General features: G+C 38.9%; 1 protein-coding gene across 9 annotated transcripts in view; it reads left to right on the top strand.

The window, feature by feature from the left end:
* Positions 1-2753: 2753 nt before the first annotated feature.
* Positions 2754-10421, top strand: part of LOC109051539 (unconventional myosin-VI-like) — a 55570-nt gene continuing 47902 nt past the window's right edge. For all 9 annotated transcript variants that reach the window (XM_042777358.1, XM_042777356.1, XM_042777359.1 and 6 more), the window contains exon 1: positions 2754-2902. The gene's annotated coding sequence lies outside the window, so the exon portion shown is untranslated. The remainder of the gene's footprint in view (positions 2903-10421) is intronic.

Raw genomic sequence — 10421 nt, 5'->3', positions numbered from 1 at the left:
CTATTTGAATACTTTTAGATTACTTTTGACCTAACGTCTTTATCACATTGAGTTAAATATGATAAACAGGTAGCATATTGTAGCATATATATAAAAATACAAAGAGAAAGAAAACATATGCCATTCATTGTAGTTAACACCATAAAGTGCATTAAACATTTTTACGTCAAGGTTTCCCGAACTGTGAGTTTAATGAAAAGCTAATAATTAAATCATAAAAATGTCAAATTAATATAACACAAAGAAAATACTTATTTACTAAAAAAATGCATATTTCATGTTTACTTGTATCTCATGTGACCAAGAGAACCGTGAACATGCAAATGTGATAATTAATTATTACAAACCCAATTCCAAAAAAGTTGGGACACTGTACAAATTATGAGTAAAAAAGGAATGGAATAATTTACAAATCTCATAAACTTATATTTTATTCACAATAGAATATAGATAACATATCAAATGTTGAAAGTGAGACATTTTGAAATGTCATGCCAAATATTGGCTCATTTTGGATTTCATGAGAGCTACACATTCCAAAAAAGTTTGGACAGGTAGCAATAAGAGGCCGGAAAACTTAAATGTACATATAAGGAACAGCTGGAGGACCAATTTGCAAATTATTAGGTCAACTGGCAACATGATTGGGTATAAAAAGAGCCTCTCAGAGTGGCAGTGTCTCTCAGAAGTCAAGATGGGGCAGAGGATCACCAATTTCCCCCAATGCTACGGCCAAAAATAGTGGAGCAATACCAGAAAGGAGTTTCTCAGAGAAAAATTGCTAAGAGTTTGAAGTTATCATCATCTACAGTGCATAATATCATCCAAAGATTCAGAGAATCTGGAACAATCTCTGTGTGTAAGGGTCAAGACCGGAAAACCATACTGGATGCCCGTGATCTTCGGGCCCTTAGACGGCACTGCATCACATACAGGAATGCTACTGTAATGGAAATCACAACATGGGCTCATGAATACTTCCAGAAAACATTGTTGGTGAACACAATCCACCGTGCCATTCGCCGTTGCTGGCTAAAACTCTATAGGTCAAAAAAGAAGCCATATCTAAACATGATCCAGAAACGCAGGCGTGTTCTCTTGGCCAAGGCTCATTTAAAATAAACTGTGGCAAAGTGGAAAACTGTTCTGTGGTCAAATGAATCAAAATTTGAAGTTCTTATTGGAAAACTGGGACGCCATGTCATCCGGACTAAAGAGGACAAGGACAACCCAAGTTGATATCAGCGCTCAGTTCAGAAGCCTGCATCTCTGATGGTATGGGGTTGCATGAGTGCATGTGGCGATGAGCAGCTTACACATCTGGAAAGGCACCATCAATGCTGAAAGGTATATCCAAGTTCTAGAACAACATATGCTCCCATCCAGACGTCATCTCTTTCAGGGAAGACCTTGCATTATCCAACATGACAATGTCAGACCACATACTGCATCAATTACAACATCATGGCAGCGTAGAAGAAGGATCCGGGTACTGAAATGGCCAGCCTGCAGTCCAGATCTTTCACCCATAGAAAACATTTGGTGCATCATAAAGAGGAAGATGCGACAAAGAAGATCTAAGACAGTTGAGCAACTAGAAGCCTGTATTAGACAAGAATGGGACAATATTCCTATTCCTAAACTTGAGCAACTTCAGTCCCCAGACATTTGCAGACTGTTATAAAAAGAAGAGGGGATGCCACACAGTGGTAAACATGGCCTTGTCCCAACTTTTTTTGAGATGTGTTGATGCCATGAAATTTAAAATCAACTTATTTTTTCCCTTAAAATTATACATTTTATCAGTTTGATATGTCATCTATGTTGTATTCTGAATAAAATACTGAAATTTGAAACTTCCACATCATTCCATTCTGTTTTTATTCACAATTTGTACAGTGTCCCAACTTTTTTGGAATCGGGTTTGTAGACTATATATTTCTTTAAATCTCAAGGGCACTTTAAGTAAATATATTAGGTGAAACAGGTTCAGATGAGAAAAAGTTTATTACATGTAAATAAAAAATAAAATGAATCTGTGCACTTTAATGTGTTTAAAAGACAAAAGCCTTCCAATGCATGGTTAAATAACCCACTGAGCGATAATTCAAATAAACATTAATGTGTTCATCAGTAGTTTTGACTTTTGTAAATCCAGTGTGGCACCGTGACCGGTCTTTGTGTGAATGTCCATAACAACTGGAAGACTTGAGTGTATGTAGACTGTTTTAGAAAGTAACATTTAAAAGATGAAAATGAGGAAGGGAGAATCAATAAATTATGAATAATATTTTGCCATTGTGTGAATAATGTGCAATCATGTAATCAATAAAAAAGGAACAGTAGTCTGAGTATTTTAAAATGTAATATTAGCTAATTACAAGTACTTACTTTTTGGAATCTGATTATGTATCAGTTACTACCAAGCTCTCTCTCTCTCTCTCTCTCTCTCTCTCTCTATCTCTACACACACACACACACACACACACACACACACACACACACACACACACACACACACACACATATATATCATGGGAACGCCGCTTTTTAATAATACAGTCTGTATCTGGATGTAAGTTGGTATTTTCAACACCAGAGTGCGCTGTTTTGCATTTATTTCATCTAACAAACAAGGCATTAAAGATCAAAAGCATTATACATCATTTCAGATAATCAGAAAATCCAGTGTGTTTCATAAAGCAATACCATTTTCCCCCGCGTTGTTGTTACCGGATGAAGCCCACCCCCACACACGCGACCCTACCGAGCGTGACGTCACAATGGAGCGTGGACTTCATCCCGGGAGCCGAGGCTGATCAACATCCGGGACACCGGGACTGAGTTCATGTGAATGCCTACACACTTTACCGACTGACTGCACGGGCGGAGAGCTACGGAGGTGAGTTTCATCTGAAGCGTTACATGGCGTTCGCTTTCTGGTTTAAGTTGAACGCGAGTGTTTCTGGCTCGTTGGAACCAAGCGGAAAGTGGATACCGGTACTTGTTAGTTTTGACAAAGGAAAATTGTCCAGATCGTATATTGCGAAGCCACACACAGGAAATCCTCCCAGCAGGAGTGCATTCAGGCTCTGTGCTGTGTGTGCATGATGTGCATGTGAGCGCGTGCTTTTATGACTCTGTGACGGATGCATGTAACGTTACTGTCACATCTCTGAGGTCAGCTGATGGTCAAGACTGCTTCAGATCACCGCAAGGCGTCTTTGCATCTTTTTTAGTCTGTTCAGATGTGTTCGACCATTCATTGGGCCTTTACTTTATTAATGCTTAATATTTCCTGGTCACTCGAGCTCATTTACCTTGCAAATGTTGGTGCTGTGCTCGTGTAAGGAATTCAAGCAGACGTTCATTCCCAGACATTGTGTTACATTGTATTGTTTTTATTCTCCTGAATGCATGCATGGATGTTGTTTAGTAGGTTGTCTTCACTAGATTGCTCCTGCTGTGTCACGAGAAGTTGGAAATGCCCTTTGCTTTTTGGGATCTTGTACATGTTACTCGTCCCATAGGTTTGACAGTCCCACGTCTGTCAGTGTGTGTGGATTAGATCATTCAGGAACAGCTGAAAGCAAGCACGCTCTGGCTGTCCAGTATAATCAAAGAAATATGAGAGGAACACACAAACAGTGTGTGTGTGTGTGTGAGAAACGGTCTGACCACAATGACACACCTTCAGGTGCGGCTGAAAGGGAGTCATGACTCACTTCACTTGCACTTTTCTTTAGACATTTCTAAATTTGTGCCATAACTGAATCTGTAGGCCTTTAATTATCTTGGAAAGTTTCACAGATGAACTGTTATGTTGGTTCTACATATTTGATTGGCTAATGTTTTTTTGTACAATGAAATTCATATGGACACTCATAATACATCTCTGACCCACAAGAGTACCACTAGCTCAAGGACGCTGGGACGTCTGCTACTGTCATGTTACCTTGTTTTCTGTACTATTGACATTCATTACTCATCTTTTACAGAATTCGCATATCTCCACCCTCGGTAGAATATACCCATAGCAACTCCACAGTGGTGGCTGCTGTCCTACAGAGTGGTGGCAAGCTTTTGTACATCTGTACATCATTGTACACCCTTAACTGATGCCCATTATCATAGACATGTTTTACAGATCTAAATTTACTTTCCCTAACAAGATTAACATACACTGTATGGACAAAAGTATTGGGACACCTGATCATTTCACCATCAGGGACTTTATCGCATTCTAAATACATTGACGTTAATATGGAGGTGGTCCCCATTTTTTTGTAGCTATAAATGCTTCCCTTCTTCTGGGGAGGCTTTCCTCAAGATTTTGGAGCGTTTCTGAGGGAATTTTTGCCCGTTCGTCCTGTAGAGCATTTGTGAGGTCAGGCACTGATGGTGGACAAGAAAGCCTGAAAGTCAAGTTCTTCCACACCAAACTCATCCAACCATATCTTTATGGACCTTGCTTTTTGCATAGAAAAAACCTTTCACTTTCCAATAATTCAGTAGTCTCTCGCCTGACTCGTACTGGAACGATGCGTTACATTTCCAGTCTCTGGTGTTTCTAGTCAAATTAATGTATTTTCTGAGCCGATAATATAACATTAAACCAGTTTCAAAAAAAAATAAAAATAAGTGGGAAGATGTCATGAAGCGGCCTGTGGTTAACTGCACTGAGAACACGAGCGCACATATCCCACATACACCTCCCGATCGGATTTTGTCCATAAAATGATAAATTATGTTAATTTAACACTTGATCTTATTATTTTACACACAGTATTATAACTTAAGCGCTGCAAGCCATGCTCGTTTTGTTTTGTCATCATTTATGCGAGCCCTGTGCTGCTGGACACAGACAGATTTGCTGGTGGCAAAACAACTTCTTTAGAAGAAATCCTTAAGTTTATTGCAGTAACTGTGGCAGCCAGCAACAGTGAAGTGACGAGTGGCCAAGTATGCTGTCCCATACTCTGAATTTGTTCTTTGCATTTAACCCATCCACGTGCACACACAGTAGTGAACACACACCGGCACCCGGGGAGCAGTTGGGGTTCGGTGCCTTGCTCAAGGGTCTCAGCTCAGTCGGAAGAGAGCACTGGTTATTCACTCCCCCACCTACAATCCCTGCCGGGCCTGAGACTCGAACCTGCAACCTTTGGGTTACAAGACCGACTCTCTAACAATGAGGCCACGACTGCCCCAGTGACAGCACAGCTGCGCACATTTTAATATTCAGTTATATTGAAAAAGTTTCAGTTGTATTCATTCAAAAGAGACAGCGGTGTCTGTGTAGGTCTTGTCAGGTTTTGTGTGTGTGGATGGACAGACCGGTTGCATTGTGTGACCTTTCTGCTGGCGAGCAGGTTGTGGCACTTCAAACTCTTGATGATTAGAAGAACTTTATGTAAAGAAATAAAATCATTAACCATTCTTTGTCAAAAACGTAGCACACTTACTTTGTGAGCTGCTTGTCTGTCATGCGTGTATCTTACGATGTAGAAACTGATTAACTTCTTCCCCAGTGCTGTCACACCACGGTCCGGTCTTTTACATCAGTCTGAGAGTTTGACCTGTGATCGCGGGAAATAGTCAATCTTTAAGCTGGCTTGAAAATCACTGAATACTTCAGCTCTCAGATTAAACTAGGAAGCTGCTAGAAAGTGTTGTGGTGAACTCCACCTGTTCTGTTGTCTTTGTGCGGTCTACAGCTGCCTGCACCTGGACCAGCCTTCATAATGTGACACCTACAGCCCTGTGTGTTCAGTCTGACTCCATCACTGTTCTGCAGTTGTTCTGAAGTTAATAGAGTTACTGAAAAATATGCAAAAGCAAGTTTCTTTACCTTTCTTAAGAGAAAAATACTCAAATATATAATATAATATAATAATCACAAAGCCCTACTTCTTCGATTTATAGTTTGTTTGGTGAAATATAATTTTTTGGGTTGCAAAGGGGTGGAACATTTCCAAAAATCCCTGTAATATTCTAAAAAATCCTGGAAAGCTTCCAAAATTTCTGGAATGTTTCCGAAATTTACTGGAAATTTTCCACCTTTTTGCAACCCTGTGCACAATAATGTGTAGCACTGTTATGCAGCTATTGGACAAGTGCTGGCAACTGGAATTCCCTTCAGCCAATAAAGAGCCAACTCATTCTTACTGTAGTAACTGGTACTGTTATAACTTAGTGTAGAAGTTTAGCTGTCTTTGTATTCACTTTGATGGGATGAGAATAAACAGTTGCTGGACTTCTTTATTGCTGTGCTCTCATGATCTCATGTGCACTTGTCTCAGGAGAGAGTCATGGCATTACTTGAAAAGCAAGCATCGACTGAATAACCATAGTTGAATTTGTTGGTAGTTTTTCTTTTTGACTAATTAACTAACCCTAACTAATTAACTTTTTTCACTTAAGTTGTATTCATAATTCATGTGTATTGAATGTAAATTAGCTTGCATTCATTTGTTTCATCAGATGTGTAATCAGCATTAGCACACAGTAAATCTGGTTTAGTGCACTGGAATGCCCTTTACAGGAACCACACTAGTATGCTGGGGCAATAAATCGTCTAATCAGTTATGATTCATTGTACAAACACGAAGCAATATCACAACATATACGTAACTGGTTGATTTGCAATTTAGTTATTATGCAGTACAGTCGTGGCCAAAAGTTTTGAGAATTACATAAATATTGGAAATTGGAAAAGTTGCTGCTTAAGTTTTTATAATAGCAATTTGCATATACTCCAGAATGTTATGAAGAGTGATCAGATTAATTGCATAGTCCTTCTTTGCCATGAAAATTAACTTAATCCCAAAAAACCTTTCCACTGCATTTCATTGCTGTCATTAAAGGACCTGCTGAGATCATTTCAGTAATCATCTTGTTAACTCAGGTGAGAATGTTGACGAGCACAAGACTGGAGATCATTATGTCAGGCCTGATTGGGTTAGAATTGCAGACTTGTTAAAAAGGAGGGTGATGCTTGAAATCATTGTTCTTCCATTGTTAACCATGGTGACCTGCAAAGAAACGCGTGCAGCCATCATTGCGGTGCATAAAATGGCTTCACAGGCAAGGATATTGTGGCTACTAAGATTGCACCTAAATCAACAATTTATAGGTTCATCAAGAACTTCAAGGAAAGAGGTTTCAATTCTTGTAAAGAAGGCTTCAGGGCGTCCAAGAAAGTCCAGCAAGTGCCAGGATCGTCTCCTAAAGAGGATTCAGCTGCGGGATCGGAGTGCCACCAGTGCAGAGCTTGCTCAGGAATGGCAGCAGGCAGATGTGAGCGCATCTGCACGCACAGTGAGGCCAAGACTTTTGGAAGATGGCCTGGTGTCAAGAAGGGCAGCAAAGAAGCCACTTCTCTCCAAAAAAAAACATCGGGACAGATTGATCTTCTGCAGAAAGTATAGTGAATGGACTGCTGAGGACTGGGGCAAAGTCATATTCTCCGATGAAGCCCCTTTCCGATTGTTTGGGGCATCTGGAAAAAAGCTTGTCCGGAGAAAAAGTGAGCTCTACCATCAGTCCTGTGTCATGCCAACAGTAAAGCATCCTGACCACCATTCATGTGTGGGGTTGCTTCTCATCCAAGGGAGTGGGCTCACTCACAATTCTGCCCAAAAAACACAGCCATGAATAAAGAATGGTACCAAAACACCCTCCAACAGCAACTTCTTCCAACAACCCAACAACAGTTTGGTGAAGAACAATGCATTTTCCAGCACGATGGAGCACCGTGCCATAAGGCAAAAAGTGATAACTAAGTGGCTCGGGGACCAGAATGTTGAAATTTTGGGTCCATGGCCTGGAAACTCCCCAGATCTTAATCCCATTGAGAACTTGTGGTCAATCCTCAAGAGGCGGGTGGACAAACAAAAACCCACTAATTCTGACAAACTCCAAGAAGTTATTATGAAAGAATGGGTTGCTATTAGTCAGGATTTGGCCCAGAAGTTGATTGAGAGTAGGGCTGCAACTAACGATTATTTTGATAATCGATTAATCGGTCGATTATTTTTACGATTAATCGATGAATCGGTTTATGTACTTATATATTTTAGTTTTGCCCACTTTTTTCCCCAAGTAAATTATTAACAAAGGGTCTTTATCATTCAACATAGACTTTTTAGAGATTTTAACCATTTTGCATTGTCATATCCTCATCAAAAACATACCTGGAGTTGTGTTTTATTATGTGTTAGTTTATCCTTTGTCGAACTCTTCTTCAATCAAAACACTGACCCATACATACTCTAGCAAATTTCACAAGGAGGTTTCAAATAATGTTTTCACCATGGCAGTCCTTAGGGCTCCTAAAGTAGTTTAACATCCCGAACAAAGCTTATTAAGGAATCTTTCAGAACATATTTTCACGAAAGAATAAGAATAAAACAGAATAAAATTGCAGTAAATTGCATTTTATTATTTTCTTTTCCTGTAAACACACAGCTTATATCTGGGAAACAGCTTTATAGCATCTGCTGTGAAATTGTAAACAAATCCTTCCAATAAAGTGCCAATGGCATGAAACCTGAATGGAACTCACATTTTAAAATAAAATTTAAAGTAAAATCCATCAGAAGGTTGTCAGGAAAAAAAATATTGGACACACAAAAAAAACTGCTGTGTGAAAAAGAGCAGTGAATATTTAGAAAAAAGTGCATTCAAATACATTTAAACATTAACCTCTCTCATTCTGTCATAATTAGGCTGCAAGACTGAATTATGAACTGGTAAACGACAAAAGCTTTAAATGTTAATTGTTAAAAAGCAATGTTATCAGCTTTTACGACTAAACATTTGCAAACAACATTGTACTGCAGAATCTGCACAAATAAAAGTCTTTGCACACTGTGATTTTCATCGGATTTAAATATGTAGTGGTCCTTATAACAGTGCAAAATTAAAAAATGTAATAAAGCGATAAAATGTTAACAAAACAGCTTATGCCTGAACTGACAGGAATTCGCCTACCTGTGGGAAATGAGGCAGAACACTATTCACAAAAGAGCATTATTTGAGAAAAACTTTGCATTGCAGTGCAAAAAGGTCAACATCATGTCCAAATGTTCAGGGTTTAACAGTTAGGCTTGCTCTCTTTTTAGAGGATATGTTTTTTCCTGCCGCAGTTTTACAGGTTACTCTTCTTTTTTGAAGGCTCAGAGTAAAGTGCTCCCACACTTTGCATGACTTCGTTCGATAGTTTTTTATCTTCCGCTTTTTTCTTTTTCTTTTTCTTTCTCGAGCTTACTCCACTGCCGCCTGCCTCACTCATCACGCTGAATGCTGCAGAGACGCTGTGCGGGAAGCACGTGACATAAAACGAGGCCAGCTATTGGCTTTTCGCTGCTTCTCCTACTGTACTGGCTGAGTAAAACCCTCCGGTGGCTCATTACTGCCACACTTTGGTCACCGCAGATTTAAAATATGCACGAAATGAGCCGCTTACGGCAAATAAAAATTATTTAGCAACGAATCGATTACTAAATTAGTTGACAACTATTTTAATAATAGATTTTAATCGATTAAATCGATTAGTTGTTTCAGCTCTAATTGAGAGCATGCCCAGTTGAATTGCAGAGGTCCTGAAAAAGAAGGGCCAACACTGCAAATACTGACTCTTTGCATAAATGTCATGTAATTGTCGATAAAAGCCTTTGAAACGTATGAAGTGCTTGTAATTATATTTCAGTACATCACAGAAACAACTGAAACAAAAATCTAAAAACACAATAACAACACATTAAAAACTAAAATACATGTAATTATAAAAACTAATCACCACCAATGTACAAGTGTTCACATACAATCACGACACAGTATTGTTTTCAGTACCTGTAGTGATAATAACGAATCATGTGCAAAAGTTCTAAATAAAAGAATAAAGAGGAAACTTGTAACTGATGGAACATTAGCATTTAATCCTGGCAGTGTTAGCCCATTTTTGGAGACATAAATATTGGCTAAAACAACTTGTTTCTGGTTTTGATGCATTGATAAACAATATCGCTGATGCGCACATCTTAAAATATGATCATGTGTAAACCAGCTCATTGTCATGAATTATTTTCTAACAGATGAATCATTGATGTGCTGGATGTTGCTTTTTTGCATATGTGACCTTAAAGTAATATAAAACAGAAAGATAACATCATTTTGAACACTTTGTTTATTAGTTGATCTTTTTACTGTTATTTCATTGAGTTTGTGATAATGAGTGTAATGACATGTAATCACAAAACATGGCGCCTTGTGTTTTGATTTTACGGTCTTTTGCTTTTTGAGTTTTGTAACAGACCTATAGTAATGATGACTACAAGACACGCACAAAACAGCCAAATGCTGATCCCTAGTTCCCTTCTGAGGGAACTTCGAACTGCGTCCTCTAGGACCTCTAGTCA

The sequence above is a fragment of the Cyprinus carpio genome, chromosome A20 (genome assembly GCF_018340385.1).
Source record: "Cyprinus carpio isolate SPL01 chromosome A20, ASM1834038v1, whole genome shotgun sequence".
In the NCBI taxonomy this organism is placed as follows: domain Eukaryota; kingdom Metazoa; phylum Chordata; class Actinopteri; order Cypriniformes; family Cyprinidae; genus Cyprinus; species Cyprinus carpio.
The sequence above is the reverse complement of the archived record's forward strand: the minus strand, read 5'-3'. Positions and strand labels throughout refer to the sequence as shown.